This window comes from Vulpes lagopus, chromosome 6 (assembly GCF_018345385.1).
Source record: "Vulpes lagopus strain Blue_001 chromosome 6, ASM1834538v1, whole genome shotgun sequence".
In the NCBI taxonomy this organism is placed as follows: Eukaryota; Metazoa; Chordata; class Mammalia; order Carnivora; family Canidae; genus Vulpes; species Vulpes lagopus.
The window spans coordinates 93,662,346-93,688,538 of NC_054829.1; the positions used below are offsets into that span (position 1 = coordinate 93,662,346).

A 26,193-nucleotide genomic window follows, 5' to 3' on the forward strand; every position below is an offset into this window, starting at 1 on the left:
TTTATCAATGGGAGACACAGAGAAGAGAGAGGGGGCAGAGACACAGGCAGAGGGAGAAGCAGGCTCCATGCAGGGAGCCCGATGTGGGACTCGATCCCAGGTCTCCAGGATCACGCCATGGGCCGAAGGCAGGCACTAAACCGCTAAGCCACCCAGGGATCCCCAGTAAATATATTTCAAAATGACACCTTGAGACATTTGGAGAACCTGAGCATCTGGCAAATAAAAATATTTTGTTAATTAAACATATGGAAACCTAAAAGTTTTATATGGAAGGAATGTGTATAACACTCCAGTTCTACCATAAATGGGACAAAGCTCTATAGAGTCACAGTAAGTGGAAAGGAGAATTCTTCTTACTTGGAACAGAATAGCTAGGGTGGCCTGTGCTGGGTGACTCACCAGCCTAAATCTTATCATTGCTTAAATCTTATCTTGAATGTTTTACTTGAGGAGACACAGGCTTACGAAAAAGAGAGACAAGGTAGCCTTGGTAGAAGATTTGAATTTTGTGTTTTTTATATTGGCACATTGTTACTGTTTCAGAAATGTTTTTTTTTTTTTTTAAAGTTGGAATCATGAAATGTAGAATTGCCTTTTTCTGAAAGTGAAAATATGACCTGTAGTGGTGAAAATCTGCAGTATTCAAATCTTGAAATGTTTCATTTTGAGGATTGAGCTATTTATGCTACCCTGCCCCTTTATTTTCAAAACATAGTAGAAAATCTCAGGCAGTCATAGTGAAGTAGTGCAATATGTAAACAGTATTAAAGTATCATTTTGATCACCACTGTTCTTCTTAAGTTCTGCCAAACGAATTTAGTGAGGTTATAAACGTGATCAGCTGACAGACCTAAAAACTAAAGGACTCTTTGTGTTTATTGTTCTAACACATTGGTGGCAACAGTGAGCCTTTTCTGACATGGATGGGCCTCATGTTCTGGCATTTAAAAGGGTGAGATTTTTATTTAGCTTCCTGTTAAGTATATATGTGAACATTTCTACAGTCCCCTTGCCCGCCCAGTAAAATCATAGTAATAGATTATTACGCCAATCAGATTAAAATAAAAATTGGCAGCCAACTTTTTGTCTTTAGGAGCAATTCTATGTCAATAATGAATTATAGAAAAAAAAAAAAAAGGTGAGATAGGAAATAGTAATCAGCTGTTTTTGAATACAAGAAAATCCCCAGACCTAATGAACAAAAACAAGTCCCAGTCTTCATGGCTCCTACAGTTTTATAGAACCCAGATTTTACATTCTGCTCTTCATTGCCAGGTCATATTCCGTAGGTTTCCTACTATAATATTTGTGTTTGATCATGTTGGCACTAATTTAAAATTTTAAAAAAATCTATGTTATTAAATATTTTAACTAAAATAAGGCAAATAAGGAATATAGTAACAGGAGGATAACAGGCATGGGCTGCAAATGTGTGGTTTCAAAATTAGAATGGTAATTTTGCTATAGGGCATCAATTTTTGGTAATATTTTTAAGTGAAAAATGATCCTTGTTACCATATGGCAAAATACAGTGAAAATCTGAACTGTTAGACCAACACAGCTGTTAAATGCATAAATGTGGTTCTGTGTTTAAAATGTTTTCTACTACAGCTATTATGTGGCACTTCCAACAATTAATCTCAGGCTATTAATCGGCAGTAACTGCAAGTTGTGGTGAACATCACAGATGTAAGAAATTTGATCTCTGTGGTAATTTACCTGGGAGGAAAGTGACTGAACTATAGTTCTCAACTTAAATTCTTCAGAGTATATTGGATAATAGACATTCGCACAACTGTTGAGAGCAAACTCAAATCATTTGGCTTTACCCTTGCTGTGGGAGGTTATATTCCATAATGGTGGCAACAGTATATGCAGGCTGTGTGTTTGTGTGTATCTGTGCATACATAATTTTTAATTTTGAAATTACAAATATGTGAAGGCTTCTGGAAGAATAATAGTATTAGATCAGAGTAATTCAAATTAGGGTGTTTTTGTTTTGTCTTTTTTTGGGGGGCGGGGGCTCTGGAAACCAATTGAATCTGAAATGACAGTTTTTTCCAAACTAACATTTTACAGATCTTTTATTGACTTAGAACTGCCAGGAACAAATTATGAGTATGTTTTTTGTCCCCTAATTTTCCAAATACATACCTTATTTTAGAATTCATACAGGACATGGAGAAAATCCTTAAAAAAGACAAAGTATATTGTCAATAAATTATAGAAAAACTATCTTAATCAGTTAAATTGCCTGTCGAGCTTTCTTTTGCGACATTTTAGGTTTAGATGACTCTTAGAGTCTTGATTATTATATTTTTTTCTGCCTGTAAAGTAGTTACTTTCTGGATTTTGTTTTTGTGAAAATGTTAATATTAAAGTCTCTAATGATGATTTTGTGACTGTGTACTCAGGATAACCTTGTTTTTAGACCCCACCATTTTTCTTTTAACATTGGAGAGGCTGTGGCTTTTGGATTAACTAATTTTCTCTGCTTGATATCATCTCTCACATTTCTTAAGTAATTAATTAACTTTTCATATAAAACCACATTATTAGTATGGATAGTTTGGTCATAAAGAATGAAACCTTAAATAGAGAAAGAAGTTGAGTAGAGATACAGAGAAAAGCTGAAGAAAACATAGGCCTCACGTGACCCAGAGGCCAGGGAGGTCTAAACTTCTACTCCCGCTGTGTCTGTGAGGGGCCTCATGGACATTCCCTTCTTCATTCCTCTATGTGAGTCTCTTTCCTTTTTTCTGTTTAGAATTCTTTAATGGAGACTTCTTGCATTTAGGGTGAAATCCAGAACTTTAAGTTTCTGGTAAGGCATGGTTCAAGAGGCCCCAAACTCCTGACTCATCTCCTTAGTCATTGACCATCAGCTCCATGGATGAAAGCACTGTCGCAAATCATCCGAACTTTTTATCACCTTGGGTGTTTCACATACAAGTTCTTTGCTTCTCTACTCTGCTTATCTGTTTGCTTAAATGTCATTAAGTTTTCCTTAACAATCCAAATTAAATGAGAGCCCCTTGATATAATCCCTCATTGTAAGTTTTATTTTTCTTTTATAGTACATATCATTATACATGTCACTCTCCTGCTTAAAGTTCTGCTTCTTAGAGGAAAAAGCTATGCCCATTTTATTTTATTGCTTGGCATATAGAGAAGACTACCTCCCTAGCCATACTCATTAGTCTGCATTCCCTGTTATTTCAAGACCTTTTTTGCTTAGCTCTATAGATTTAATTGATAAATGTTTTGCTCTTATTTTGAATTTTTTTGGAGAGAGAATTTGATTGGCTGCTGACCCTTACAGTAGTCCTATGTAACCCAGCTGGGATGTGTGTCATCACGCAATACCAACATGGCCACCCAACAACAGACACTGTGGGCAGGAGAAGTGTTTCTGGAAGAAGTTTTAGATCAGATTGACAATAAAAAAGCATCTAATATAGCTGCTATTTTCATTTGTAATAGTGACATGAATATTTCTCATATTCTTTTGTTTACAAATGAATTTCTCTTGGCTACTAAGTGAGTTATTAGCTGTATGTTTAGAAAAATTATAAAAAACACTTCAATAGTTTTATATGAACTTTGGTATCCAGGAAGTGTTACTACCAAAAGTAATGGTAATATTTCTGTAGTTTCTATAGAATTATTTTAGCAGTTAATGAAATGGTGTGAAAATTATTTTTTGCTTTATAAAAAAATACTATAGAAGATTCAAGATAGCAAGTTGGTGGCAAAAATAATATGTAAAACAAGTAGTGTAATCACATGGAAAGCTTGTTCTGTCAGATTGTTACATATTATTTTCACTCATTTATTGAAAAGGTAGCTGTAAACTTTATGTCTCCCAAAGAACCTCTTGTAAATTTTGCATTATGATCCCTAAACAGACCACAAGTTTTATGCCAGCAGTATACATTGTCCATTTGTTCAGATTCTGGGAATTTAATGTCTGAAACTATGCTTTTGAGCCCTTCTGGAGTCTAGAGGAAAATTGACGTACACATCTAATTCATGAGGTTTTTCAAACGTCACAAGTGCATGCAGAAGACTGGCTTCGGTTCATAGTTTTTTGGTTTATAATATACTGTAGTACCTAATGTCCCATATTCACCTTGGTATCTTCACAATTTTAATGGGAGGTTTACATATAAGGGAACACTGACTTACATCACTTTTGCATCATCTGTGGAACTTCTGTGGTATGGGAAATGCACTGATAAGATATCAGCCAAGTGTGAAGCAATTTAACATAACAAGAAATCTTACATTTTCTTTCTGGCCTTTTATGTTTTCCTTCAAATATAAGCTATGCCAAGGCCAGTAGCAGTGGAGCCTCAGAAAATCTGAGGCCAGGTTTGTTTTGCAAACTCTGTATGAAATTATCCTTCTGTTGCTGTGTTTATAGAAATATTCATGACCAAACTATGTCTTTACTAAAGCAGTTAGCTTTATTTTGAGTTTTCTCTAAAGGACAACGAAGACAATATTTTTCTCACATATGAAAAAATAGTAACGTGCCAATTATAACTGCCTATCATTTTAATGATTATGTACTTTCTTATGAGGCTAAATCCCAACCAAATGTTTGTCTTGGCTAGAGTTGAGATGCGCCATTGAGTATTGTTTTCACATTCCATTACAGTCTTTTTATGTTTCTATTAAAAAAAAAAAAAAAGGTCAGTGTCGTAAAAGTAATATACTGTATTTACTCATGAACCATTAGCTCATTTGAGTGAGGGAATGTGCAGCAGCTCATTGGGGGGAATATTTGAGTGACTCTCTGAGTTTAATGTGGGCTCTGAAGCTATAGAGACCTGTGTAGTGATCTGGAAACAACAATGACAGAGCGTTCCAGGTGACATGGTAACAGAAGAAGGGTGGAGGCCACTTAATTGAGGCTGCTAAATAAATTGCCTTTTTACCTCCATGTATATACATAGCCACACACACATGTTTCTTATATGGATGTTTTCACAGGATTATTACAGTTTATTGCAATCAGAGATTTCACTAAATATTTCCTACTTAATTTCCCAAGTCCTGAGTTGAAAGCATGTCCAAATTGGGGAGAGGGTCTCAAGGAAAAGAAAGGATGCTCATGCTCAGTCATGTGTTTTCACAGATATGTAGCATTCTCTCAGTGGGCATTTCTGGAGATTATGTTTGGCATGGATTTTATGAATATATACTAACGATTTATCCGTAACATGCATTTTAGTAGCTATTATGAATATTATTAATCTCCCCTACTTAACCTCTTGCATTGAAAAATATAACTTTCTTTTTTTGCTTCATAGACCTAATGACAAACATCTTGCAAATTAGATTTTCATATATTTCATCTCTTTCTTATGCTCAATTTAATCTATCAAAGCCACACATTGTAGAAGACATCTGGTATTGAGCTTAAGCAGCTGGGTTTCATTTGTAAAGGTTTTGAGCAAATTTTGGTGCTTGCCAACAATAATATAGCAGTTGCCCAGTGTGTTTTCTTTGTGGCAGCTTGGTGCAGTGGGGTAGAAGAGACCTGAATTCAGGATCAGGTGCTATTCAGCCTCTTTCTGGATTTCCGAATGCAGGTGTTTGGGTGAGCACTGGCTGAAGGCTTGTTAAGGAGGAATCAACCAGTGAGCAACATGCAGTCATCATTTGAGAAGCAAGGAGTCTGCAGTTTTCCTCACAGCATGGTTCACTGTATTTCCTGCATCAGAATCCCTAAGTCATTTTTAAACGCAGTTCCCTATACCCCATCCCAAATCTACTAAGCCAGCTATTTCAGAACTTAACCCAGAAAGCTGCAATTGATTAAGCTACCCCAAGGGGTTTGATACACACTGGATTGGAGTTAATAGATTTTAGTTCATTCTTTACCTGCACATAGAACCTCTAAAGTCCCTTTTCTGACCAAAAGAAGAATCTGTTTTATTAACATGATTTTAAAAAGAATGGTCAGAATCTGTTTCAAAAGTGGCCTAACCACTATCCAGTTTCGATATTTTTCATGAAATATTAAATTACTGACATTGTTTAATAAGCAGGTGTTCTAGCATTATTAAAATTTTGCTCCTAATGATGAAGAAGGGATAGTAAGTCTTCACTTAGAATGATCCAAGTATGAACTGAAGGGTTTCTGGGAGAGTGAAACAGAAATGAGAATCCCAAATTTCCTATTTCTTTCTCAGAAACATTAATTAACTTCTGTCTCCAAAAGAGTCACTGGACACCTACCTGATAGGTTCCTGGAAATCCTTTTAAAGTTTGGCTCTGTGAATTATCCCCAGAAAGCTCACCCTGTTGTTGCTTGGATGCTCCTGAGCCCTGTACCCATCTCGAACTAAATTCAACCTGTTATCTCCAGTGAAAATAGTTTATCTTCATGGCCATATAGTGGTTTGGAGACTATGCTGAACATAAACTAAGTCATAAGTCTCTTCTTTGCTTCTGCTGAAAAAGTTCCATACCAGAATTCTTAAAACCATAGTTTAGTATTCTTCTTTTGGTGGTTCTTAGTTCAGAATTGAGTTTTCCCGACAGACGCTTTTGAGTTCCAGGGCAATATGGAAACAGCCAGGGAATGTGTGGTCGATGTGAGAATTGCCTCTTTTGGAAGCTAATAGGTAGTGACGGTCTGTTGTTAAAATGTCATTAACTGGAAATGTACTTTTTACCTTATCTTGCTTTGGAAATTAGCACTCAAGATAGACACTTTAGAGAGCTCCTGCCTTCTCTCAGGGACTTGATTTAAAATAAACACACACACACACACACACACACACACACACACACACACACACACACTTAATGTTAGGCAAGCAGCACCCCAGCACATACAACATTGAAAGAAGGTAAGAGAAGGGGTGATCTAAATGCTGCAGATTGTCTCATTCCATGATCCATGTCATGCATGGGCTACATCTGCAGCTTTTTAAGGTTTCTGGAGGAAGCTCAGCAATGCAGCTGTCTCTAATGTACTGTGAACCTTGAAAAGGAATTTCCTTTCAAGTAAGAACGGAAGTAGTTTGTGTGTGGGATGGCGGAGCTGAAGGTTTCCTTTAACAGAAAATAAAGTGCCATTATATAAACAAACATCTGCATAACCTAAAGTAAACCCGGCAGAAATATATGATACAGGCACCTACATTTTAAAAAGGCCTAGTTAATTTTAACAATCTCCTTGTGTTTTCTCATTTTCACAAATGAGGGCAGTGAGGCACACAGTTGTGAGATTACTTATCTTTTTCTAGAGGCAGAACCAGAATTTGGGATTCCAGGTGTAGTTCTTGTTCTTTTGGGGATGATGTTTAAATTTGATTTAGGATTGCTATTCAGGCTGAATGTTTAGAAAGTTGAAACAAAGTCTTTGCCCCATGAACATTTTATTTAAGAAACAGATTCTAAAAACAGACACCACTGCCATCATGAATAAATATTTCAGTGTATGTATAAAATTCAGAACTGATAACCTCCACTTTGGTTTTCTTATTTACTCCAAGACATACTAGTATGTAAAAAGTACTCTATTTTCAGCCATAGGCTGTCCTAATTTACCGTTTATGGAACTGCAAATTATACATTTGTGTGCCACAGACCTTACCATCTGAGGTGAGAAGAAGACAAAGTTAGGAATGTATTTGAGTTGTTTTAGAAAAAAAGAAAAATTGCATCCTGCATTGAAAAATGGAGCATCCCTTTCATTTTCCTTTTCCCAAGATTTCCTGCAAATGTTAAGCTAGAGATTACTTGTAAAATATCCTGAGTAGCTATTAGTGCAAACAAGAAATGTGATCTGCAGCTTTACACCTTGAGAGTGAGTGCTAACACCTCTACAGATTTATTTCTTAATACTAAAATTACAAGGTTATATTGTTCCTTTCCATTGTAGGATGTCATTTGTACAGGGATCCTTTAGATTTACACATTTGGTTTTATGTTTTTGGGCAGTTGTAGAATGTTTTAGAGTAATTGATGAACTGTCTTTACCAGGTAAAATTTCTGTATTGTTTATCCTAAATTTTCTACCTCTCCATTGATTATTCCTTCAGTATTATGAATCCAGACTGCGTTTTTGTTTTGTTTTGTTTTGTTTTTTGCAAATGGAATGAGAATATTTGGTCATTTGTCCTGTGGCTTTGTTTTGATTCTTGTATTTGCTTCTTAAGGGGTTTTAAAGATCTACTGAGGATTTCCTATCACCCATTTGTACTTTCAAGATACTTGAGCAAAATTACGTTCCAAAAGTTCTATAATGTTTGTTCTTAGTCTAAATTCTTTGTTTCTTATTCCTGTGGTTTTCAATGAATATTACCTTATTATATACAAAATAATCAGAAGTGCTTAGGGGTAAAGACAGTGGTATTATCGTTATCTTAAATACTAATAATCTAATAGACAATCACGTACTTCATTTGTGATTTTAATTTATTTTTTTAAAAAATTTTAATTTATTCATGAGACACACACACACACACACACACACACACACACAGAAAGAGAGGGAGAGAGAGAGGCACAGAGACACAGGCAGAGGGAGAAGCAGGCTCCATGCAGGGAGCCTGACGTGGGACTCGATTCCGGGTCTCCAGGATCAGGCCCTGGGCTGAAGGCGGCGCTAAACCGCTGAGCCACCCAGGCTGCCCTATTTGTGATTTTATGATACACAAATCCAAAAATACAGATGTCAGCATTCTTATTGTTTAATTTGTGAATGTCTGCGTTTGTAGATGTTAAACACAGAACAAAGTAGAAGGAATTCTTGCTCTTCTAGATATGAAAACTTGTTATGGTTCTACAGTTTTAGGGCTATAGTAATTAAGATAGTGTGGTATGGCCTAGGGTCAACATAGCTGATGCAACATAACAAGAGAGTCACGCATCTAAGGAAACGATGTATGTCAAAAGGCACATGGGAGGTCAATGGACATAGATGGGCTATATGAAAACCTTAGCTCATACCACATATGAAAGTCAGCCCCAATACATCAGAAAGCTCAATGTAAAATTAAAAAATGGAAAATGTGTAAAAGAAGATATTAGCTGTTCCACGTGTTGTTTGAAACACTTCACATACATTAACTCATTTGAGACACGTGAGATGTGCTTGCATTATCCCATCCTATAAAGAAGGAAGCAGATTCAGACAAGTGAAATGCCTTGTTTCAGTCTATAAAGTTCATTTGTGGTAGAGTTCTGATTCAAATCAAGACAGCCTGGTTCTTGTGTCCATTCCATTTGCAACTATATAAAACAGCATCTCTTAGAGGAAAATATTTATATAATCTAAAGATAAAAGGATTCTAAAAACATAGAACATAAAGAAAATATTTTAGAATTTCTTAGTAAAATTAGTTCAACAAAGTAAATCAACAAGCAGAAGGCCATCTCACACACTGGGATTGCAAGACATGTAACTGAGAAATACTGTCAGTTTTATGTAAAAACATCTTAAAAATGAGAAGAATACAAAAAAAATTGGCAGAAGATATAAACAAGTTCATCCACAAAGAAGAAGATGGAAACATAGAGAAAGGAGCTCAAAAAATAGAGAAATGCAAGTTAAAATAACATGAACTAGCAGGTTACAGTCAACTGGCAAAATAATTGACAGTCTGAGATTATCAGTGTTTGGCAAGAATGTGAAGAAATGAGAACCTTCATCATTAGTAATTGGAGCATACTTTCTATCATATTGAAGAATGAAATATCATTGATTGATCTAGATAGTAGTTCCATAGAAATATTCATACGATTAAGCAGTAGTTTAAGATGTGACAGCAAAAGCATAAGCAACAATAAAAAATAATAAAATTGATATCATCAATTAAAAAATTGTGCTTCAAGGTACATGATCCAAAAAGTAAAAAAAGAGCCCATGGAATGGCAGAATACATTTGTGGATCATGGATCTGATTAATATTGAGTCCAGATTATGTGAAGAACTCTTACAAATGAATAGGAAAAAGATAATTAGCTCCACTTAAAAATGGGCAAGGATCCGGACAGATGTTTCTCCAAAGAATATATACAAGTAATCAATAATCACATGAAAAGAAGCTAAAAATCACTAGCTATCAGAGAAATTCAAGCCCAAACCACAATAGGATACTACTTCCATTCAGGTGAGTGTAATCCAAAAGATAATAACAGGTGTTGAGGATGTGGAGAAATTAGAGCCCTCACAGACTACTTCTGGGATGTGAAATGGTGTAGCCACTTTAGAAAACAGTCTGGCAGCTCCTCAAAATGTTAAATATTTAGTGGCCCTGTGACCCAGAAATTAACACTCCTACGTGTCTCTCCTAAATGAAATGAGAACCTAGTGTCCACAAAGAACTCATATGCAGGTGTTCATAACGGCATCGTTGATAATGGCCAAAAAATCAGAACAGCCCAACTGTCCATAAGCTGATGAATGGATAGAGAGAATGGTATTTATCTGCAGAATAGAATATTACTCAGCAATAAAAACAAACGAAGAACTGATGTATGCTGTAACATGAATAAACTTTGAAAACATTATGCCAAATGAAAGAAGCCAGAAGCAAAGGTCATATATTGTATTTTTCCATTTATATTAAAAGTCCAGAATATGTAAGATAGAAGGCCCATTAGTAGCCATAAATTACCTGGAGTGAGGGCCTGGGGATTAGAATGGGGAGTGATTGCTAATGGGCATGTTGCTTATTTGGTCAGTAAGAAAAATGTTCTAAAATTAGATTATGATATGGTTGTACAATTTTGCACAGAGACTAAAAAGCATTGAATTGAACATGTTACATGGGTGAATTTTTTGGTAGGTGGATATTTCTAAAAAGCTCCTCAAATACTCATAGGAGTGATAAGGAGCAAAATTAGGAGAGCAGGGACTAAGAGGGAAGGGGCTGGTACTCATTTGACTTCTATCATATTTTATTCCTTAGTGATAAAAAAATCTGTCAGGATTTTATGAAAGTTAGTTGTAATAACCCAGTATTCTCTAACTTTTTTTTGTATGTTTGTGGAATTTTGTATAATGGAAGAGATAATCAGAATCAAAATTGAGTACATATCCACTCTACCCTCTTTTAGCTAGAAAGCATAATGGGTTTTCCCTTTTCCCTAATAATGAAAAGACTTTGGCTCCAGAAAATACTCTCTACAAATGAAATGTTGAATTAGGGCTCCTATACTGACTGTTGTTTGCTTTTCCTGGCATCAATTATAATATATTATCTCTGAAATCTGAATTTTAGTGAGGCAGCTTTGTCATTTTATTAGTTGGCTTATGAGAAAAATTCTTTGTGATTAAGAGGTACCATTCGTTCTGGTTGAATCAGATCATTTTTCCTTTGCTAAAAATGTAGCAGAGTAGCCCACCTGCAACCCTGCTTGCTCAATTAAGGGGAAAAGTTATCTTCTTGGGACAGCTGCTGTTCATAATTCTGAGTCTGGGCCTTGTGGGAATCTATTCGTTTGCTTATGAACCTTTATCATGAACTTTCCCTACGAGATTAAAAGATTGTCTTGGGGGATAGAGAGCATGCCTGTAGTCCAGGAGGCCTCATGCCTGAATCAGAGGTGACCATTACTTTTCTACTTGTTAATGTAGCAGAAATTCCTTTCCTGTCATGGGGTTAGAGTGGTTGGGAAATTGCCCGCACTGACAAGCCCTTCTCAGATAGGAGGAACTCATAGTCATAACAAAAACATTTTCCCAGAATATTGTTTCATGCTTCTCCCACTCAGGGCCATGACCATCATTAGGGTGGGGAAAAAGACCTCAGGACCTTGAGGTTTGTACATCAGAGTGTTAATAACAAGTGATGTTAGAGCTAGTTCAGGGTAAGTTGGACTATAGTTGGGGCAGCATTCAAACTCAGTTGAAATACAGTTGCCCTGTAGAGTGCAGGTTAAGGAAAAGTTCTTTCTTCTTTAGAGCCCATAAATGTAAGAGGGATTGGAATAGTTTAAACAAAATCAAAAGGTGAGAAGTTTGTGTGGGGAAGGGGAAATTAGCCCACCGAAACCAAATTGTGACTGGGTAGTGGGTTTCACATTCTGGTCCCTGCTTTAGGATTACGTGGGAACCTATTGGAAATGTAAATTTGAGGGTCCTACCCTGGATTTGCTGAATCATAAAGCTCAGGGGATGGGATCCAGAAATCTGTGTTTCCACAAGCTTTCTAGGTTGTGTGGCTAAAGTTTGAGAACCACTGGACTAAATTGTGTTGCTTTTCAATGCCAGGTGGGTAAACTTGAACTTTCTTCCACCTGCAGTAGAGACTCCTGGATGATTGGTGAGCAGAGTTACAGAAGGGTGAGCGTTTTAATTAGGTGGTACAGTCTTTTACCTTACTTTTCTAGTAAAGGGATTTTAGTTTAGGAAAGTATAAAAATGCCACACTGTTTGGTGATCTCTCATTTAATCCACACATTTCAAGGGTATATTGGTTTCTACTTTCTTATACCTTAATATGAAGGTTGTTTAATGACTTAATAGAACTTGGAAGTTTCAGACAAGTGATTTTTATTCACTGAGAATCACAGAATGATGCTCTCTCTTGTATGCCAGTGTCTTCCCTAAACTTAGAACATTCTGCGGATTTAATAGGATCTAGGGTACTCTTAAATCCCGAAGATATTATCCAAATAATTTCAGAAAATGGCTGAGGGCATTCCCTGGGTCACTTTACTGTGTAATTCTTTCCCAAGTATGTTTTGCATTTTAAGTGTTTTCATTTTTTCTCTTAATCTCATTATGTATCAGTAACACATGATGTGTTGGCATCTTCTGGAATAACACATTTGTTCCAAGTGAGAAGGACTAGGTTTAGAAAATCTAGTCGGCCAAGAAGTTTACCCATCAGAAACCTATATTGAATCTAAAACTAATGTGCTCACATTTTCCATCAGAATTAAAATGGATTGAAGCCAAGAAGGTACTATGAGAAGTTTGCTGGTCTCTGCCCATTGTTTGAATAGCATTAACTAAATATATCATTTAGTCCTGTAGATAATAGACACGTTCAAAAAGAACTTTTACCTGTATGTCTGACATGGGGCCAACCACATAAAATCAGATTATACCTCTCCTCCTTAAGAGTCATTAAGATTTAAGATTGTCTAGAAGAAGTTTCTTTTACTTTCAGATGGTCTTATATTTATGTTTAAATGGAAAATTGGTATTAAAATGCAATAGGCATTTTTACTCTTTAGCAACTTAATCCTAAAATATATCCTAGAACAATTCGACTTAGGTCTTGTCTAGGAGTTAGCTAACTGGGAAAAAGCAGTAGCCTTTTTGATAGGAATCAGAAAAACTGAATTTTAATTGTTGACCTGCTACTAAATATGATGTGACTTTGGACATAACTTTCATTATTGTCTCAGAGGATGAGGTGGTATATTAAAATATTGAAATAGTTAATACGGAAAGATGGTTTGAGGCATGGATATTATATCTTCATTTTTTATTTTATTTTATTTTTTAAAGATATTTATTTATTTATTTATTTATTTATTTATTTATTGAGACAGAGAGAGAGAGAGGCAGAGACACAGGCAGAGGGAGAAGCAGGCATCATACAGAGAGCCTGATGTGGGACTCGATCCAGGGTCTCCAGGATCATGCCCTGGGCTGCAGGTGGTGCTAAACCGCTGTGCCACTGGGGCTGCCCAGATATTATATCTTTAAAATAAACATATAATGACTTGGAGAAGCCATTAACTTATTCTTCATATGTCATACTCAGTACATTGCACACTCAGTATCTTCCAGTATTGTCACATGCTCTGTGAGCTCATGGATATGTTCTCTGGTCACATTCTGGAGGGGAGACAGACAAATTCAGAGAATACTTTGGAAACAGATAGATGACTGAAAGGAGGTAGCAACTGAGTCGGCAACTAAAGGTTAATAAGGAGTAATCTGGTTAAGAAAAGTCAGTAAGCACCTTCCAGACAGCGAGACCCAAGATGACCCAAATCCCAGAGACAGAAAGAGGACATGGCACAGCTGGAGGACAGCGAAGTTTAGTGTTGAGTGCAGAGTTGGAGGTGAGGGGCAGTGAGTGGCTACTTTGAAATTGTAAGCAGGGGACAGAAGATGAGGGTGTGTGTGGACAGACTAAGAAGCACGTACTTCTTCCAGTGTACATCTGTGACTGGTTTTGAAGGAGGAAGTCACATCATCACATGTCCCATTGTCTTCCCTTTCAGTTAATGGCAGTTCCATCCTTATGGTCAATTAACACAAGACCCTTGGTATTGTCCTTAGCTTTCCTTTATCTCTCACATAAAACATGCAGTCCATGTGACAGTTATTTTAATAACATCTGTGTTGTGTACCCCCTGGACCGCTTGAGAATCCTCTTGGGACTACCCCTCATCCTGCTCCAGTTGCAGCAGCCAGTTCCACGAAGGCATTGCCCTGCTCTCTCAAGGTGGATCTGGATACTGTCTTACGTCTCAGCCTCTTGCCTTGCAGCCTCTTTGATGTAGCATGTGAGACAGTGGTAGCAGCCATTCTGCACAACTGGCAAGGAAGAGGCAGATAGCTGCCATGGGGGGGGGGGGGGGGGCGGGCAGAGTGACCAATGAAGGGATAGGAGTTGAGAGAGAAGCACTTCTTTGTTCCCCAGGATGGATACAGTGAAACTCATGTCAGAATACTCTTTTTAGGGGGTGAACTACACGACTCATCCTCAAACTGCCGTTTTTTTTTTTTTTTTCCTTCCCTGCTTCATAGTCCAGGTCATGTATGCCCGCTTCCTGGGATGACATTCCCAAATAAATTACTTCTGTGAACACAGTTGTCTGAGGCTTTACTTTTCCTGGGAAACTAAGGTGGTAACGGTACCGTCAGAATCTGTCTTCAGTCACACCACTGTCCAATCACCTCCACTACACCAGCCATCAAACCACAATCAGTGCTTGTCTTAATCAATACAGCCATTTTCTAACTGGCTTGCTACTTTTATTTTTTCCCTTTGTGGTCTGTTCTTGGGACAGCAGATAGAGTAAGAGTTTCCCCCAACAAGACGTCTTCCTCTCAGATCTGCCCTCATTTCCTCTCTGGCCTCACTTGCCACTAGTGTTCTCAGTGCTGGATAAGCTGGCACCTGTTGTTCCTCAAGGACTCCGGGTGCACTCCTACCTCTGGGCTCTCACTTGCTCTTTCCTCTGTTTGGAGCACTCTTGCACCTCATAGCTCACTCTCTGTACCTTTCCCTTCTCAAAAATTACTTCCGCAGTGACGAAATGCTGACCATCCACTTAAAAATAATAACCCACTCCCATCATATTCTGCCCCCTTTCCCTGCCTTATTTCTCTCCGTAGCACCTAGCACAATTGATATGCTTTCAGGTTTGTTTTGCTTACTCTCTCTTTTCCTCTGGTAACTATAAGCTTTGTTGGGGCAGGGGATTGTATTGGTTTCTTTCTACTGCTCCATCCTTGGGCCTACTACAGAGCCTCGATACAACTACTGTGTTAAGCAAGTGAATGAATGCATACTTTAGAAAATGTAATTTTGGGGGCACCTGGGCGGATCAGTCAGTTAAGCATCTACCTTTGGCTCAGATCATGATCCCAGAGTCCTGGGATGGAGTCTTGCTTCAGGCTTCCTGCTCAGCGGGGAGTCTGTTTCTCCCTCTGTCTTCCACTTGTGGTCTCTCTCTCTCTCTCTGTTAAATAAATAAAATCTTTAAAAAATAAAATTCTGCCTGTAAAGATGGTTGAAGGAAAGTAGGATAGGGAACAGAGATTAGGAGCTTATTGCAGACAGCCAGGTAAGAAATGATGAGGGCCATGTTTGTCTTCTTTTAACAGTATCAGTGGAGAGTTAAGGAAAGATTACAGAAAAATTAGAAGAGTAAAATGACTGTGTTGTTGATGGATTGGGTTTGGTGGATAAGAGAGAGGGAAGCCTCAAGGCAGAGTCTTGGGTTTTTGGTTTTAGCAGCTGGAAGGATGGTGATTCTATTCATCAGAGAGATGCTGAAGGGGGACCAGATAGGGTGATAGTGTAAGAGGCTTCAGGAAGGAGGAAGGAGAACTTCAGATTTAAGTACATTGAGTTTGGTGTATCAGCAAGACTGCTTTGCATGAAATGATAGAGACCCAGGAGTCTGGTGACTGCAGACTAAAGCTCAGCAAAGAGACTTGGGGTAACTAGAGCTTAGTAAGAGAGTTGTACCTTGGGGTAGTGACCTCACAAAAATCAAACATGGAAAAATCATATATTACTGTGTTCCCATATGAGGAGAGGATTTCTTAACTGTTGTCACGATGTTTTTTCTTGACTATTTTGGAAAAAATTAGAAAGAGAAAACCTTGGAAAAAGAGAGGAAAAAAACCCTCTTTGATTCATTTTTGTTGGCACATTTCAAAAGAAAGAAAAAGGCATTTATCTTAGGATGAAGTGTCTGAGTACCTCTGGAGTACAAAGAATTTACCTTTAGTTTGTCCTGGCCAGCATCAAACTCTGTATTTTACTTTCACAGCCATCTTCTTTTATTGCAAACATGTTGAAGTACTTTTTTCCCCCTTTATTCACCGGAAATGAGTAAGTTCTTTAGTAAAACATCCAGAATGCATGGAATAAAAAAATGTCTAGATGTTTCAAGTAAGATTTCTGGTATATGTTTGTCTATTTAGTAATATAAATTTTAAGTGGGTATACTCTTCGCCGACATCTTTCACGTATTTTGAAGCTTAGAGTTTTGCCAATAGCTTTTATACCTCTGGTGATTTTTGTTACCTTATTTAGTAGAGAGTTGAGTGTTTTGAACTCGTCTTCAACCTAGAAGTTTATTAAACAATTTGATTTCCCAATGGGCCAACACTGTTGGAAAAGATTACTATATACAAACCTCTAGGCCAGTAGATGATAAGAGATGGGAAAGATACTGCCCACGGAAATTTATAGAAATGAAAACAAAATCATGTTGTCTGATCTGTAATCATCCCATAGTTGGTGAATGCACCTCAGCTTTGGATGAAATCTTGTTATTTGAATTTAATCCTTGCTATTTAATCTCATGTTGACGCTTTGCATTACACTGATAAGATGTTAATGATCTCATAGTCTTAGCTTGCATTGGATACTCACCAGAGTATCCAATTGGATACTCACAGTGACATTAGGGGTTCCCCTGCATGAGTTGCTGTCATTGAGCATGGATTCTGAATGCATACATGAGCTCTAAACTATGTTGCTGACAGTGAGATTATAATTCTTCATTAGCTGGAAGAAATTCTGAGAACCACAATTTGAGGACCTAAGATTACTTCATATTTAATTAAAAGAACCTTCTATATTTACTTAAAAGAAGCCTGGGTATTTAAAGAATCATTGAAAACTAATAATAACTGTATTAGGGCGCTCTATAGACATAGGACCAAGTCCCAAGATGTGTACTTGGCAAGCTGGAGACCCAGTAGAGCCAGTGGTGTAGTTCCCATCTAAAGGCTGGGCAGGCTTGTGATCTGGAAAGAGCTGATGTTTCACTTTGAGTTTGCATGCAGGAAAAAACCTGTCTCAGCCCAAAGGCAGGAAGAATTCTTTTTTGTTGGGGGAGGGGGAGTCAATTCCTTTGTCCTATTTAGGTCTTCAAATAATTGGGTGAGGCCCATTCCCATAAGAGAGGGCAATCTGCTTCATACAGTCTGTCAATGTAAATGTTAATAAGCTTATCCCAAAGCACCCTCATGGAAATACCAGTATAATGTTTGACCAAATATCTGGGCACTCTGTGACCCTGTCAAGTTGGCACATAAAATTAAGCGTCACAATAATTTTATTTTTAAAAGATTTTACTTATTTATTCATGAGAGGCACAGGGAGAGAGGCAGAGACGCAGGCAGAGGGAGAAACAGGTTTCCTGTGGGGAACCCAATGCAGGACTCAATCCCAGGACCCCCAGGATCTCTCCCTGAGCTGAAGGCAGACACTCACCCACTAAGCCACCCAGGCATCCCAACCATCGCAATAATTTATTTTAAATCTATTCAAATTCATTTTATAAATAAGCATTTTAAGCATAGCTTTGTGGATTCAGCATAAGGTAAGAAATTTTGAGTATCTAAAATAGAATATAGCAGGCAGATGATCCTTAATAAGACCAAAAAAAAAAAGTATTATAAAATCAAGAAAAAAAAAGTTTTTTCAGTGTTTACATTCTTCACCAAGACATTTTTCATGTATATTGAAGCAAACTGCGTGGGACTAAAATTAAGTTTCTTATTCTGAACTTTGAATTATTAGACATTAAGAAAAGCATATACTTGCTTTTTCTCTTTTATTCCTTTTTTATCTGTTTATATCACAGTATGTATTCATCATTAAGGTGGTAGTATAATCATAAAGTAATGAACCAATATAAACTTAATCTATTAAAAGCAATCATCTGGTAGATGTCACAAAAATATTCTTTCTTGTTGTTTGCTTCTGAGTTGCATTGTTATATTTTTCTATTATAATTGTGAGCTCTTTTGTGCTGTTTCTGAATTCAGGCACTATAATATGTTTCTGTTTCCTGGACATGGAAGGTTAACAAAGTTTTGATTTTATTTTTTTATTTGAAAAGGCATGAGCATCCTTATAAACAAAATTATTTAGCCACAGAGTGTAGCTTATTAGATAGATCCTTACAGGCAGGTAAGGACTCTTTCCTACCTGCACCAAATCCTACCCAGATTTCAGGGAGTTAGAAATACAAGGCAATTGGGAAACCATTTTAAGACTTGATAAGTGTATTTGTATTATTTTGACATTGTAGGGTCAAGTACAAAACAAAAATCTGATTTTTTTAAATTAAAAACTTAAAAAAAACATTTAAATAATTAAGTAATTCTGAATTTGGCTTATATTGGATATTATAAGAACTATGGAATCCATTAAATAAACATTCTAATTTTCTCAATATTGATGTTTTATTTTCTCCAAATGTGACTCTTGTGTCTCTTATTTATGGTTGTAAGATAATGACAAAGTCACGCCTTTCATAATACATAGACAACATGGAGAGACCTTTCCAGAAAGCTATGTGTATCTCTCCTGGTTGAGGACATAAAAATACTAACAGAAAAGGGGAAAAATTGTTGCTGTACCTCTGGAAATAGCAGACATATTTTTTCTTCTTTTTATAGGTACTTTTTTAGCTTGCTTCAGTGAATCAGATGTGGTGGGTTTTGGAGAGTTTTGTTCTCTGTGAGTTAATATTTGACTTGCCAAGCTGTTTGTATTTCCCAAGCTGACCTTGGGAACTCTGGCATTGCCATGATACCTGGTGGTCATCTCCCTGCTTTGGCACCAACGAAGTATTTGAGGCTGTGGCTTTATCAGGAGGAATCTGTGGATAATATCCCTGACTACTGTGTAGGATTGATGTAAAATACAACATTTCAGCAAATGCTTTCTTTGAAGACTCACATCCAATGTGAAAATCTTCTTCTTCTTTTTTTTTTAATGAAGAAGGTTTGTGGCACTTTCATAATAGCTGGACCTGCCCTGTTGATTTAGATCAAAATCATTTCCTCCCATCATCATAGCCATTTTACTGTTCAGTGGTGCAGAAGGCAGCGTGAAGAGTTGGTGAAATGTTTTGGATCATTCAGAAGTGGATGAATGATAAAAATGGAACTATCTCCAACAGAGGTGAAGCCCTGGAGAACCTCTTATAAAAGCAAAAATAAAAGTATTTTTACACTAAGAATTTTTTTTTAAGTTTTCTAATGATGTGAACTATTTGGATAAACATCTAATAAAAACCGAATGTTTACAGTTCCACTTAGTCTTTCTGCATGCACATTCCACTTTGGAGTCTTAACTGTTTTTTCTTTTAGCTTTTAGGAAAAGGAAACACAACTTCTCTTGATGTTTAATGAATATTTATGAGGTCCTTTGACAATCAAGGACTCATTAATATTCACTTTAGAAGAAAAGAGTTAAAAACACTTTTAAGGCCAAAGCAGAATGTGGTGGCAAGGAGAAACTCCCATCTCTCATTGTTGTGAACTGTCAAGTCAGAAACACTCTGCAAAGGAGCTCAGATTAAAAAAAAAAAAAAAAAGATTCTAGGTAGTAGTTTGAATATAATAGACTTCCTTGATTTTTTGCACATTGACTTTTGTATTGACTGTTGTCTTGGTGAGTGATTTTTGGCTTGTTTTTCTGAAGATACTTGGAAACTCTGCTTTTATATGTCACATAATGTGTAGAACAGGTTCTGGAGTCAGACTTTGTGTGTTTAAATTTCAGTTTCAACTCTTGTTAACTTTATGACCTTGAGCAAGTTTTCAGTGCCTCAGTTTCTGCATAGTAATTTGGGGGTGGGGGTGGGGCGGGAAATGGTGCTGCAGGACTCATTAGCTTGTTAGACAAAGCACCTGAGTCAATGCATGAAAAACACTTAGAATGGTGCCTGGCACAGCGGTTTTCTTGGACTTGAGAAATCTTTCCTTTCAATTTACACTTCTTTGGCCCTTGTTTTAGGGCCTTTGGAAAGGTCTTTGTTTCCCTCTGGCTGAGGTGTGATACAAAGGAATAGTTAGTGAATGAATCCTCATGTCTGGTGGGTAGAGTAGTATTTTAGCTTTCTTTTTTACTTCGAGTTTTCTCCATTCTTTATTCCCAGCACCCCAACGCTCTATGTTGGGCCACGTCCAACATAGCTTCCACTTATCTTGGACTGCAGTTATTCTCCTGGTCCTGATATGACCCACAGAGTATAAGAATGCCTAAATAATGGGTTGCCTGGGTGGCTCAGCGGCTGAGCGCCTGCCTTCAGCCCAGGGCATGATCCTAGGGTCCTGGGGTCCATGGGATCAAGTCCCATGTCGGGCTCCCTGCATGGAGCCTGCTTCTCCCTCTGCCTGTGTCTCTGCCTCTCCTCTCTCTCTCTCTCTCTCTCTCTCTCTCTGTGTGTGTGTGTGTGTCTCTCATGAATATATAAATAAAATCTAAAAAAAAAAAAGCCTAAATATATATTCACTCACTTTCAAAAGCACAGTCTTTCTTGAATGAGAAATCCCTCAATTTAACAAGGTTTTTGAAGCAAGAGCTGTTAGGCAATTTTTGCTGTTACTCCATATAAATCATTGTTATTTGGTAATATAGAAATAAGGAAATATATGGTCATGAAATCAAATAGTGGCCGCGAAAGTTACCTGCCTGCTCATCATGATTTTATATATGAAATAGAAGTATGTGTTGAGATGAGCAGAGAAGTACTAAAGAATCAATCCACCTATTTCTCTTTCTGTGAGGCTTAACACTTGCAGATGTAAGCACTGACCTGGAAGCCAAATCCTGGTACTTCTACTGATAAACATATTCCTCTCAAGAACATCCCACTTATTCTTAAGTAATTTACCGTCCTACTTTGCTTACTATAGGTCATAAGATTAAATTTGTCTTTGTGAAGTGCTGAGTTGCTGCTAGTTATCTCAAAACTTATCTTTAAGTCAAGCCTCATAAATTTAATAATAATTAGTCATAGTTACCACTGGAATTTTTACTGCTTTTCACCATCTGCTTTTCTCAGTATATGCAGCGTGTTAGATTTATTTCACAGTAACTGAGTAAACTTTCACTTCTAATAATTTCTGTGGAAAAGCAATTGTTATATTTATGATTTTTGAGAAGATGATGGTAAATCTTCTATGATTTATTCTTCAGTTTTTTAGATGAATCATAGGGAGGCTTTATTTCCACTTGTTGTATGTGCACAATACAGTATTAGTAATGACCTTGATATTGGATTATAATCCTTTTACCATTTAATAACTGTTGTGTATTTGGGTATTTCCTCCTATTTTTGAATGTTCTTAAATTTGTCTTTTTAATTCTTAACCATCCAGTCCTCATTTTGGAGTGCAAATTCTAGCTTAGAGAGCACAATTAATTATTTCTATATTTTCCAAGGAGACACTCAGTACTCAGTACTGATGAGTCTGCTGATTGCTGTATGCCATAATAAGGCTCTAGTCTCCTGGCTCAGCATATTCTGTAGGTTGCTTCTCCAATCCAGCCACTCTCACAACCCCAATGTCCATTTGCTTTCTAGTTGTCGACACTAGGACCTAAGGGGTCAGAGTTGTTAAATTTTCTAATGCAAAGAGAGAAAGAAGAGACACAGATGTTGAACTATGAATGTCTTGTAACTGTAAAGCAAGCTTAATTGTTTTGTGCAAATAGCAGAATGTTTGGAAGCATTCAGAAAGGTTTCCTAAGTTGTGTACAGAAAGGGAAATGTTCAGTGAATGGGCTTATCTCTTCCCAAGAGTCTTACCCTTAATTTATTACCCTCATTTCATTGTATATGTAGTAAAGTTTCAGCATGAACTGATGCTTTGCGTGGAGAGATGAGCTTCTTTCATGTTCTGCAGGAATCCATTCTGACTTTATTAGCCATATACTCTAGAAAGGTCTTATAGTTAGCTTGTCTTTTAGTCCATTATTATAATGGTTATATTTGCTCATATAAGCTACTTAGAAAAGTTAGAAAGTAAGATAGTTTTTTTAAAAAATACAATTTTTTACTTAAAAACTGTGTTTCAAAGATTTGTGAAAACTAAGATCAGAGTTGGATAAAAAATGAGCCAGTTAGCATCACATAATGAAATTCTTGGTCACAAGTTTCAGCCGATAGTAATATAGAAATTGTTCATACTTAAATGGGACAAATTCTGCTTAAGGAACTGTTGTAATCATTTTATATATATGAATGAACAAATACTGTTATTATCCTCATTTTAGAAATGAGGAAATGGAGATTCTTGGGGATAAATTGTCTGAGGTCACACAATCATTTAAATTAGTCATTTGAGTGACTTATAAGTAAATTATACTACTTGTTGGTGATAGTTGATAGGCTCAGAGTATATGTGCAACTATTATCCTAGATAGATTAAAATATATAACATGGTGAATCTCCATGGAAACATCAGAAAAATTTGTATATATTCCTGATTGGGTAATGTAATATAGATGGTGAAGGCAAATGACATTGTTACAGGCAGAAAGAATATTATGAGCTAAGGCTTGGAAATATGAAAAACATGGTGAACATGGTTAGAGTAAGATATGGACAGAGAGTAGACCATGAGAGGAGATAAGGCTGGGAAGATAGGTTGGGTCAATTCATGAAGAACCTTGAATGCCTTCCTAACAACTTTAGAACTATTAGAGCTTTTGCTTACTTTGTTTTAGCTTTTTGGTTTTGCAAATTCGTGCATGTGTGTTGTTATTTTTAGAAGGCAGAAGCAGTGCCAATAATGGATTATAGAAGTGGGAGAGACATCAGAGAGTACTAAGGTAGTACTGATTAGAGACAGATATAAAGGAGATAGAAAGGAGGGGCTCCAGCCAATAGCTCCTCCTTTGCCATAAGGGAGCATGGCAGACTTAGAAAAACCTGTTCTTGCTGCTGGGGGAAAAAATATCAAAGCAATGCATACCTGCTGGTGGTGATGAGAAGTAATCCTCCTCCTCCTCCTCCTCTTCCTCATTATTATTGTTGTTGTTGTTAGTTGTTGTAATTTTTATTGAGTGATTTGGGTTAAGCAGTTATGTGGAGTAGTGAAAATCTCAGCTCAGCCTTAAGACCTTAATTCTGAGCCTCAGTCATGTAAAAATGGGAATAATTGTACCTGCCTTGCTGGGCTCTGATAAGAATTATATGAAAACAAGTGAAAGCTCTTGGAACACTATTTCACTTTTAGTAAGTACTCAGTAAATAGAAGTTGTATTTCTTTCATTTGTCAATTATTTTAACCATTATTTATTTGTGTGAAGCTTACAAAGCACATGATGATAGCCTTTGTAGACAGAGAAGGGTTAATTGACAAGCCATTTTCTACAATTTTTAGCCTGTCTTCATGCATTTTAAAATGAGTGTCCATATTACATATATATTCTTTTAACTCTTTTCCTACTAAAAGACAGGAAATTAGAGTCCAGTGAAGTTATATAACTGGCTTTACATGATTATATATCAATGGAAGAATTGAGGTAAATGATTAAAAATAGGCCCATTTTAAAACTTCATTAACACTTTATGTGGATATTATAGAATGCTTGTGTGTATAATTTCTGGATCTAATACACACATATATGTTCATGTAAGTATCTTGCAAAGTTTAAGATATTATGAGGGTATAGAATATTGCTGGAAAGTAGTAGCTAATATTTCCTAGCGGTTAGTGATAACATGTAAAGTGGATTGAATACAGCATACAAGGCATGCTATTTTAAAGATGCATTTATGGAAAGTGCTTTGAAGGTAAAGTTGATATGACATATTAAACAACCCAAAATACGAATAAATAATATTGGTCTAATTTGCATGATGCATAGTGTTCTGTAGTGTCGTTTCCTTAAACAGTGCCACATTTATTTATCAGTACCAGCAGGAGCCATGATAATGAAATTTCCACATGTCTTTTCTTCTAAATAGTGAAATCATTTTATAAAACAAATTACAAAGTGGCTAAAATTGACCAAAAATTGGCAATATGAATTAGTAGAAGTAGTTATTACCAGTGATGAATACCAGTAGCTCATTTATCATACTCTAGAAAACTTGATTTGTGTATGTATATTTCTTAACTAATGTTTAAATTGGTGGTGGATTCTGGTTGTGGCTTCATACCTTATGTAGTTAGAGAAAGGTGTATACTTCTCTGTGTTACAAACCTCACAATCTTTACACAAGTTTGAAGCCTGAATTTCTGTAAAATGAAGTGAACTAATATTTATTTTTTGGGCATTTACTCTGTCTCACTCCCTGGGCCTTTTGTGCTAAGTGCTTTATGTAGTACTTCACTTAATCTTAGCATCAGCCATATGAGAAGTAGACATTATTATGCCTCTTTTCAAGATGGAAAAATGGAGGTCTAGAGAAACTAATGTATTTGCCCAAAGGCATACAGCTAATTAGTCAAGCTGGGCATTGTCTTCAGCCATGTGCTCTCTTCTGTAAATGCTGTCTGGATTACACTGAAATTAGAGACATTGTTCAGAACCTTCCTCTCAAGTCCATGTTCCAGTGTTACACTCATTAACCTAAAATATAATGTAGTTGAATTGGCCCACTCAATATCTGTGTTTGAGTTGAAAATTTTATGGCTAGGGAACAAAAGGAATGCCAGAAAAACTCAGCTGAATTTTTGCATTTTTAAAAAACATTTATTTATTTATTCATGAGAGACACAGAGAGAGAGAGGCAAAGACACAGGCTGAGGGAGAAGCAGACTCCCCAGAGGGAGCCTGATGCAGGACTCTGTCCCAGACCCTGGGATAAAGACCCGAGCCGAAGGCAGGCACCCAACTGCTGAGCCACCCAGGTGTCCCTACATTTTGTTTTAAATTTTATTTTTTTAAAGATTTTATTTATGTATTTCTTTGAGAGAGAGAGAGTGGGCATGAACTGGCGGGTGAGGTGGTGGCGCAGAGGGAGAAGCAGACTCCCGGATGAGCAAGGAGCCCAATCCAGGGCTCTATCCCAGGACTGCAGAATCTTGACTTGAGCCGAAGGCAGCCACTTAACTGACTGAATCACCCAGGCACCTCTGTTTTCAATTTTAGAAAGGGGAGATTTTACCAAATAACAATCACGATAGAACACACACACACCTGAGATAACATCATTAGTAGAAATATGTGTGAGATAATCGTGTTTATATATTCTCTCATGTTAGATGACCCTTGAAACTTCTGTGATATAGTATTTGTTTTACACACCTAATTAACAGAATTTATTGCATGCCTGTGAGGAGCCTCACGCTATACTAGCTGGTGAGGATGTTGTGGTTAACCAATGAGATATAACTTATTCTTGTGCAATTTATATTCTGGATGAAATATTCTAAATATTTCACCTGTGTGTGAAATAATAGCACATATAAGACCTCATATTGGAAAGATACTTTTGGAGTTTTTCCATATAATATTTGTAGGTAGGGTGAAAAAGTTCTGCTAAGCTATTTCTTCTTTAAGACCTTTATATGATATAATATCTCTGACTTTTCTTAATTCAGAATTGGCTTTTTCTGCAGCATGAAGGAAAAACTGATCGTGTTTGGAGATCAAGACTTAAACTATGTTTAAAATCAAGGCATAAATGTAGTGAAAGTTAGAAAACGTGTTTCCTTATAGTCAACCTTTCAGTGTTTGCATATGAAAAAGAAAA

The 26,193-nt window shown here is 36.7% G+C and overlaps 1 protein-coding gene across 9 annotated transcripts in view; it reads left to right on the plus strand.

Annotated features, from left to right (window-relative positions):
* BMPR1B (bone morphogenetic protein receptor type 1B) overlaps positions 1–26,193 on the plus strand; it is a 397,985-nt gene that overhangs the window by 288,109 nt on the left and 83,683 nt on the right. For 2 of the 9 annotated variants that reach the window (XM_041759654.1, XM_041759658.1), the window contains exon 1: positions 12,296–12,316. The exons of the other annotated variants lie outside the window; for them this stretch is intronic. The gene's annotated coding sequence lies outside the window, so the exon portion shown is untranslated. Of the gene's footprint in view, positions 1–12,295; positions 12,317–26,193 lie in introns of those variants that run through there. 9 annotated transcript variants of the gene reach the window in all.